Raw genomic sequence first — 9430 nt, forward strand, 5'->3', positions numbered from 1 at the left:
GGGTTAATCTCTACATGAGAGAATTCCACATCGCTATTTGGGCAGTGTATAAGCTAACAGATCGCTGTCTCCATCGATCTTGCCAAGGCCGTAACCTCGGCCGTAATGACTAGCCGTAACCATCGGCTAAAAATCCTTTTAACTGTTGACTTGGTAGATTTTACAATGAAGGAAACACATATCGGGAACACATACAACATAGCGATTGTGATTGTGACAGCTCTGAGGCGTCTTTCGCTTCGCATTGCAGTGACGGCGAGCACCAACATGGTGGCTGTAAGATTAAAATCTGGCTTCAAGCCTCCTCACCACGCAAAGCCTTCAAGCAGACATATTAACACGCTCCTCCCCCTTCATTCCCATTCTTCAAAGCAAAGCGGTAAAAATTGTTGTATCGCCATTATATATCACTCGCAACGGTACCCGCCCTAAGGGCGGGGCTTCAATTGGAAGGTGCAAATGATTGGGTGACCTTAATTGGGTGACTTTGAGCTTGACCTTGGGCCTAGAGAGTTAAAAATTGGGCACAGTCTATTCCAGAGCAAGGCAAATATGTGTGTAAAGTATGGCGATGCTATGTGCAACGATGTAGACGTAGCACTGTGCACAAACCGACAGACAAACACAGACAAACAGACAGACAGACAAATCAACCAACCAACATACTTGCCGGAATTTTTTCCAGCAAGTAACAAACAGACAAACAGACAGAACCACAAATGCAACCGACCAATATACTTGAATAATCTTCGATTTTGCAAGTAACAAGAAAGACGTCGTGCAGAGCACAATACTTGATAAAATCCACCCCAAAAAGTTGCCACTGAGACATCAAATTGTCCATTTTATTGAGATTAAAGTTGACAATCTTAATCATAACTCATTGATTTTTAGATGTAAATTGATGATTTTGAAAGTTTGACCTTTAACCTTTTGACCTTAAAATAGTTTATTTCCCAATTCAGTGAGGCACTTTGCAATTGCTCTTTAATGTTCAGGTTAATCGGATGAAAATTGATCGAGTTTTTAGACATAAATTGATGATTTTATAAGTTTGACCTTAAGTTGACATTTGACCTTTTAACCTCAAAAGATAGTTGATTCCCCAATGCGATGATTCAATATGAAAATGCTGTTCAACTTTCACAGCAATCGGATGAAAATGACTATTTTAGAAATTTGATCTCAAGATAATCTTTGACCTAAAAATCAATAGGCTTCTCAGTTGTGACTACCTCTACAACTTCGTAAAGTTTCATGATGATCAGGTTGGAAGTGTAACTTGTGGGTAATTGACATACAAACAGACAAACAAGAAGACGTCATGCGTAGTACGATACTTGCAAAATCCGCCCTCCCCCACCCCCCCAAAAGTTTACCATTGATACAGCAAATTGTCCATTTCATGAAGATTTAAATTTACAATCTTGATCAAAGCTCGGGTCAACAGGATGAAAAGTGACGATTTTTCAGATGAAAAATGAGGATTTCAGAAATTTGGCCTATGTTGACCTTTTGGCCTATGTTGACCTTTTGGCCTATCTTCACCTAAAATATAATTCGTGGTTGAATTCAGTGACCAGATATGCCAGTCCTCTTCAAATTTCAAGTCAATCAGATGAAAATTGAGTATTTTAGAAATGTGGCCCATGTTGACCTATTGGCCTATGTTGACCTCAAATATACTTGGTGGTTGAATTCATTGACCAGATATGCAAGTCCTCTTCAAATTTCAAGTCAATTGGTTGAAAATTTGAGGATTTTAGAAATTTGGCCTATGTTGACCTTTTGGCCTATGTTGACCTTTTGGCGTATGTTGACCTCAAGAATACTTGGTGGTTGAATTCAGTGACCAGATATGCAAGTCTTCTTCAAATTTCAAGTCAATTGGATGAAAATTGAGGATTTTAGAAATTTGGCCTATGTTGACCTATTGGCCTATGTTCAACTAAAATATAATTTGTGGTTGAATTCAGTGACCAGATATGCAAGTCCTTTTCAAATTTCAAGTCAATTGGATGAGAATTGAGGATTTTAGAAATTTGGTCTAGGTTGACCTTTTGGCCTATGTTGACCTCAAAAATACTTGGTGGTTGAATTCAGTGACCAGATATGCAAGTGGTCTTCAAATTTCAAGTCAATCGGATGTAAATTGGGGATTTTAGAAATTTAGCAAATTTGGTGACCTTTGGCCTATGTTGACCTTTTGACCTATTGACCCCAAAAACAATAGGCTTCTTGCTTTTGACCAACTCTACCACGAGGTGAAGTTTGGTGAAGATCGGTTGAAAATTGTGACCTGTCGGCCGGTGACAAACAAACAAAGAGACAGAGTCACAAACACAACCGACCAATATACTTGAACAATCTTCGATTTTGCAAGTAACAAGAAATCTGTTGTGGACAGAACGATACTTGGGAAATCCCTAAAATAATGTTTTTTGTTTTTTTTTGTATACAGAGTCGAGGCTCGTGAAAGAGCTAACATTTATCAAACAAACAAATCAGACAAACAAGCAAAGAAACTACATAAAAGGGGGGTGGTCGAGAAGATGGGGAGAGAAGGGGAGGAAGCACACAAACACAACATTTGAGAGCAGGGACATCGGGAGATGTGTGGGAGGGAGAGGGCCTGGGGGGAGGCAGGATAGGTACAAAACGTAAGACCACCAAGGACTTCCAGGAAAGAAGTCAAAAGTCACCTAAAAAAGTGGATTTGGGGTGAAATTAGCGGGGGTAGAAAAGATCAAGGTTTTGGATTGGGGAAGATAAGAGATGGTGGTGAACAGCCGTTTTAAAGACCTGGAGGGAGGAGTGGGATTGAAGAGAGTGAGGGACTTTGTTCCAGAGGCGGGAGAAAAGAGGAATGAAGGAGTGAAGGTGGGCAGAGAGTCTTGATTTTGGCAGTTTAACCATAAGAGGGTTGCAGGCTGATCTTGTGTGACCTGTAGGAATATTTGGGGGACAGAGCCCAGAGAGAGCTGGGGGAGCAAGGCCGGAGAGGAGTCGGTAGAAGACGGAAAGACCACCAACCTGCCTGTGGTGAGTAAGTGAAAGGCCCTCGGAGATAGCGTCATCGCGGGAGATTCCAATGATTCTGAACGCTTTTGTTTCAACAGCATGAAGACGAGCTAGATGTGAGGCAGGAGCACCAGCCCAGAGGGGAGAGCAGTACTCCATTGAGCTGTGGATGAAAGCCTTGTATGTGGTGAGGAGCTCAGGTGTGCCAAGGAAGGACTTCGCACGACGGAGGATGCCCAGTCGGCGACTGGCTTTGGAGGCCAGCTTGGAAATGTGGTTTTCCCAGGAAAGATCATGGCAGATAGTGAGACCCAAAAGCTTGAGTGACAGAACTTCTTGGAGAGGATTATTCAGAAAGTAGATGGGAGGGTTGTCCAGTCGGTCTTTTCAGAGAGACATCGTAAGAGTGTGAGATTGTGAGGATTGAAAGACATGTTCCACTTGTTTGCCCAGTCTGTGATTTTGTCCAGGTCTGTAGAGAGTGAGGAGGCTGCAGACTGCTGATCTGAGGGATGAGGAATGGAGCGGCAGAGAGTGGAGTCATCAGCAAAGAGATAGAGAGGATTTTCAAGTGAGTCAGAGAGATCATTGATGAACACCAGAAAAAGCACAGGGCCCAGAACACTGCCTTGGGGAACTCCAGCCTGAACAGGAAGAGGAGATGAGAGAAAACCATTCAGGGCCACACGTTGACTACGTCTATAGAGGAAGTCCGCCAGCCATGCATGGAGATTTCCATGGATACCAAAGGAGGAGTGTTTGGTGAGCAGAGCGGGGTGCCAGACCGTATCGAAGGCACGTGATATGTCGAGGGAGACAGCTCTAATTTCCTGTTTGGCATTGAGGACCTCCATCCATTGTTGAGACAGCAGAAGCAGCATGTCCAGAGTAGAGTGACCTGGTCTGAAACCAAATTGATGATCAGAGATCAAGCCATTGGAGAAGAGGAAAGATTTCATATCCGAAGCAATGATGGATTCCATGACTTTGCTGATAATTGGGAGAAGGCTGATTGGTCTGTAGTTGCTAGGATCTGTTTTTGCACCTTTTTTGTGCAAAGCGGTGATGTTGGCTGATTTCCAAGCAGATGGCAGTTGACCTTGAGCAAAAGAGAGGGTGAAGAGAACAGAGAGAGGGAGTGAAAGAGCGGAAGACCAGGATTTTAGGACCCGTGGGCTGATGCCGTCAGGTCCAGTTGCAGAATCAGAATCGAGGGTTGACAGAAACTTTTCCACCTTGTCAGGAGGAAAGGACACGGAGTCCAGGAGCAGCTGGGTACGACTGGGTATGGTGCGTACAGAGAGGGATGGGTTTGGGACACAAGATTTAGAGGCAAACATAGAGTTGAGGCATTCAGCTTTTTCACGTGCGGAGTCAGCTGTGTAGCCATTTGAGGTAAGGGAGGGGATGGAGGGGGAACAAACACCAGAAACAGATTTGACAAGACGCCACCAGGATTTGGAAGGTAAACGTATTGATATCGGTAAAGTTGTTCGCCTTTGGCCGATGTTGACCTTTTCGCCGATGTTGACGTCAAAAATAATTGGTGGCTGAATTAATTGTCCTGAAATGCAAATCTTCTTTAAATTTCAAGTGAATCGGATGAAAATTGAGGATTTTTACAAATCTGCCAAAATTGTTGACCTTTGGCCAATCCTGAACTTTTGACCTCAAAATCAATAGGTTTGTTTTTCCTTTTCGCCAACTCTATGATTTGGTGAGGTTTCGTAAATATCGGTGGTTTGTGCAAAGGGTTTGTGCCCAGGGCCCCAAAAAATGTTAATCTGCCTCTGCTTGACCCACTCACATACACACCCGCTCACTCACTGTGACTCACTCACTCACTATGACACACTCACTCACTCAACGACTCATACTTACTCACTCACCAACTCACACTCACTCACAGACTCACTTACTGACTCACTCACTGACACTCACTCACATACACACTCACTGACTCACACCGACTCACTCAACTCAATGAATGACTCACTCAAACAATGCATTCACTGTCTGCCTCACTGACTCACTCATTATCTGTCTCACTTACACCCACTCACTCCCTCAATTCACTGATTCTCACTGACACACACTGACAAACACACACACACTAGGGTGGGCTTCAAAAAAGCAAAATGCAGATTTTCTCCGGGACATGGTCTATTTTTGTTCCTTTTGGTGTCACAGGAAACCACACCAAATTTGAATGGAATCCAATAATATTTAGGGGTGCCACATCAGTGATGAATTTTCCCCCATGCAAAAATAGGAATTCCCATTTTTTGGGCTGTATATACACAAAATAAATACATAATTATATATATACATTAAATATAATATTAAAAATAAATATATAGTAAATATACATTAAATAATAAATATACATAAATACACATTATACATAATATATATATACAATATATTATACATACAGTTTTGAGACTTCCTATGATCACTATCTGGGCAATTTTCATGCATGTTTTGTACAGGTTCCCGGGGTCAGGGGTACGCTTTTTTAGTGTGTAATATGTAGGCCTAACTTATTGACTGTGGCTCTTTTGTAGAGAGTGACCCTGTGGAGTAAGAATTAACAGGATTTTACCCACATTCTTGCTTATTTTGCAGATATGGCATGTGCTAGTACCAGTGTTTCATTGAAAACTCGGGCTCAGGATAATGTGTATCTCATTGGGTCCACTTCTGGAGATGCCATCAAAGGTGCCAAGCTCCCGGCTGTGCATCAATCTCTTGTCCTGTTTTTGCATCACCTGAAGAAGGAGAATCGCACTGCCCGGGAGAGTGCAACCCTCACCATTGAAGAGGTTGTGAAGTTCTGGGAAAAAGCTCACCTACCTACAACGACGAAGCAGCACTGCATCCATCGTTTGGAGAGGCTATATGAAGAATGGAGGAGCCTCCAAAAAGGTGCAAAGCGGGGTGGTGCGACCCAAGATAAAAAGGAAGCATCCTTCAAGGCCTCCTTGGAGAAGACGTTTGATCTTAGGCATGCAGATTCGGAGGCCATAATCACCAACCCCGAGGAGAGGAAGTTTCTTCACGATCAATTCTCAGAGAGGAAGGCTTCAATGGGATCTGTAGACACTGTGTTGGAAGCAAAAACGTTCTTGTGTGTTTGAAAGATCAGCAGCCACGAGATGATTATCGTGAACTCCTAGAACTGACTGTCATCTACATGGGAGGAATCCCACCTCGTGGAATCCGGATCATGGCTCCAGGAGCAATGCACAGAGCCAGATGGATGGCAAAAGCACTATATTCACTACAGGTGTTCATGTTTCGGTCAGAGTTCCACTTGACACTTCGAGAGGCGAGAGAACTCCGAGCCTTCAACATTTTTGTCTGCCTTGTGTATGTACAGGCTTGGTTTCGGGCTCCACAAGCTATTGAGGCTCCCCTGAATGACATTAACCTCTTCAAGAAGTTGGAAAAGTTTGAACAAATCAATCAGAAGATGGCTCAGGCAGCCTTGAAGGCACTTGGCCGCCACACGTGGTACATGAGCCCAGTACTAGTGGCATTTGCATTCTTTGACACCAGAATTGACAAAGAAAGCAAGATCAATATGATTGAAGCATTGAAAAATGACGGTGAAAACCCCTCTCCAAAGAGACCAGCTATCAAACGAGGAACCGCCCTGTCAATCGCTGGCCTCATAACAAAACACACCAAGCATTTCTTCAGCATCCTAGGGACCCCAACTGATTGGATGGATAAGGATCCTGGTTTATGGGAGCAAGAAACCAGCTTTCAGGAAGCAAAGAAAGCCGCCAGTGGCTTAGTCGTGGTGAACGACAGGGCAGAAAGGGGTGTCGCATTGATACAAGACTACAATAAGCTCCTTACAAAGGATGAAGAGCAAAAGCAAGCTCTGCTCCAAGTTGTTGCTGCTCACAGGAAGATGTACCCCGATGCCAAGAAGGCAACAGTGATGAAACAGGCCCAGAAATAGGAGTTACATTTCTCATTATATTTGGGTTTTTTAATATTATGTGATATGGTGTCTCTTCATTTTATGAACTGAACATTTGGATTGTTATCATTGAATTTGAGTTTTCATAGCAATATAGTGCTATTTGTGCAGCTATTGTAACTTGTGTTTGCTAGAATACAAAGAAAGTGAGTGGAGGGTGGATTTTCATAAAACAAACTTCTGGTTTTGCTTTCGATCCATATATAGAAAAGTTTTGTGGACACCTTTAGTTTGAAGGCTGATGTGGCACCCCTAAATAAAATCAGATTGCTTTCATATTTGGTGTCTTTTCATTTTGGAACAAAAGGAACAACATAAAGCCATGTCCCAGTAAATATTTTTTTTAAATTATTTTGAGCACCACCCTAACACACACACACACACACACATACACACACACACACACACACACACACACACACACACACACACACACACACACACACACACACACACACACACACACAAACACACACACACACACACACACAGCTCGATCGATACGTTTACCTGACTATGGACCAGTAGTCAGGTTCACTATGTTAACAAATATAATTTCGTTCAAAATTTAGGTAGATTAGCAAAACTATACATTTTTGGAATATTCAGAGCATGAGGAATCCAAAAATTAATGTTTACATTTTCGTAGACACCTTTGCGAAAATGACACTCAGGACAGTGATGAAGAGAGTGAGGTTCACTATGTCAACAAATATAATTTCTTTCAAAATTTTGGGATTAGCAAACCTGTACATTTTTGGAATCTTCAGAGCATGGAGAATCTGAAAATCAATGTTGGCATTTGCACAGACACCTGCATGGCCGCCATTTTGTATTTTGAAAATGGCCGCCTTAAAATACATATTTTGCGCGATCTCGGCTTCTAGTCAACCTAGAGACTTAATTAAATATGCTAATCCTATGTTTTCTGGGTCAAGGAATCCAATAAAGGCCTCAAAATAGTGCTCAGGATTATAGAAAAGCAACAAACAAAGGTAGTTGAAAACCATTGTCTTTATATTTGTGATATTGTAGCGGTTACCGCTGGGTATACACAATCGCCTTGCACCTGACGAGGACGCGGCCAGGGAGCGATCACCATGCCGGGCTCGCCCAGGCCGCCCGGACAGGCCCAGACATGCCTCTCCCGGACATGCCCGGACTCGCTTTTCCCGGGCTCGCCCGAGCAGCCCGGGCACGCCTGGTCTCGTCTTTCCCGGACATGCCCAGACTCGCCTTTCCAGGGCTTGCCCAGAACGCCCGGGCACGCCCAGTCTCGCCTATCCAGGGCTCGCCCAGGACGCCAGGGCATACCCGCTCTCGCCTTTCCAGGGCTCGCCCAGGATGCCCGGGCACGTCCAGACTCGCCTTTCCAGGGCTCGCCCAGGACGCTCGGGCACGTCCAGCCTCGCCTTTCCAGGGCTCGCCCAGGATGCCCGGGCATGCCCGCTCTCGCCTTTCCAGGGTTCGCCCAGGACGCCCGGGCACGCACTGTCTCGCCTTTCCCGGGCGAACGCTCCGGCATAATGTGTATATATATTGCTGCCCGATAAACGGGCTTTTCAGAGTACCCGAGTTGATTTGACACAATAAAGAAACTCGGATGAATTCCAGCTTTTTGTCGCGACCATTCTTTCGATTCGAGTTGGAGCACAGCTCCTTCATTGGTGACCCGACATGGACACGGCAGTTGCCCTCGAACTGCCTACCTTCTGGGAGGCTCACGTGGCGGTTTCGTTCACCCAGGCGGACTCCCAGTTCGCCCTGCGAGGCATCACCGCCGACGACACCCACTTCCACCATGTGGTAGCAGCACTCGGCTCAGCCACCGCGGCCCGCGCTCTCAGCCTCCTCCAGCGCCCGCCAGCCGCTGACAAGTATGACGTGATCAAGAAGCTCCTCCTCAACGCTTTTGTCCTCTCACCGGCGGAACGCGCACGGCGCCTGCTCGACCTGCCCGAGCTCGGCGACACGCGCCCGTCCGAACAAATGGACTACATGCTCTCGTTCCTCGGGGAGCACGCCCCAGATTTTCTTTTTCAAGAGCTGTTCCTCCATCAGCTGCCATCCAGGTACGCCTCGCCCTGGCAAGCACGACGATCACGGATCCCCGCGCCCTCGCCAGGGAAGCCGACAAGATCTCCTCGGCAGGCCAATGCATCGGGGCAGAGACCTGGAGCCCGCCCCCGTCCGAAGCAACGCACATGGCGCCCGAGCACCCGGCACGGTCGGCAGCCGAACTGCCGGCGCAATTGGCGGCCGCTACGCTGCGCCGACCGCCTCCAACACGACGACCGGGGCCTCCACCTGACCAGGCATGCTGCTGCTACCATGCCAGGTTCGGACAGAAGGCCCGGACATGCCAACCCCCGTGCACTTTCGGCAAGTCGGGAAACGGCCGAGCCTGCGTTCATT

The sequence above is a fragment of the Myxine glutinosa genome, chromosome 1 (assembly GCF_964187855.1).
Source record: "Myxine glutinosa chromosome 1, kmMyxGlut1.1, whole genome shotgun sequence".
NCBI lineage: Eukaryota > Metazoa > Chordata > Myxini > Myxiniformes > Myxinidae > Myxine > Myxine glutinosa.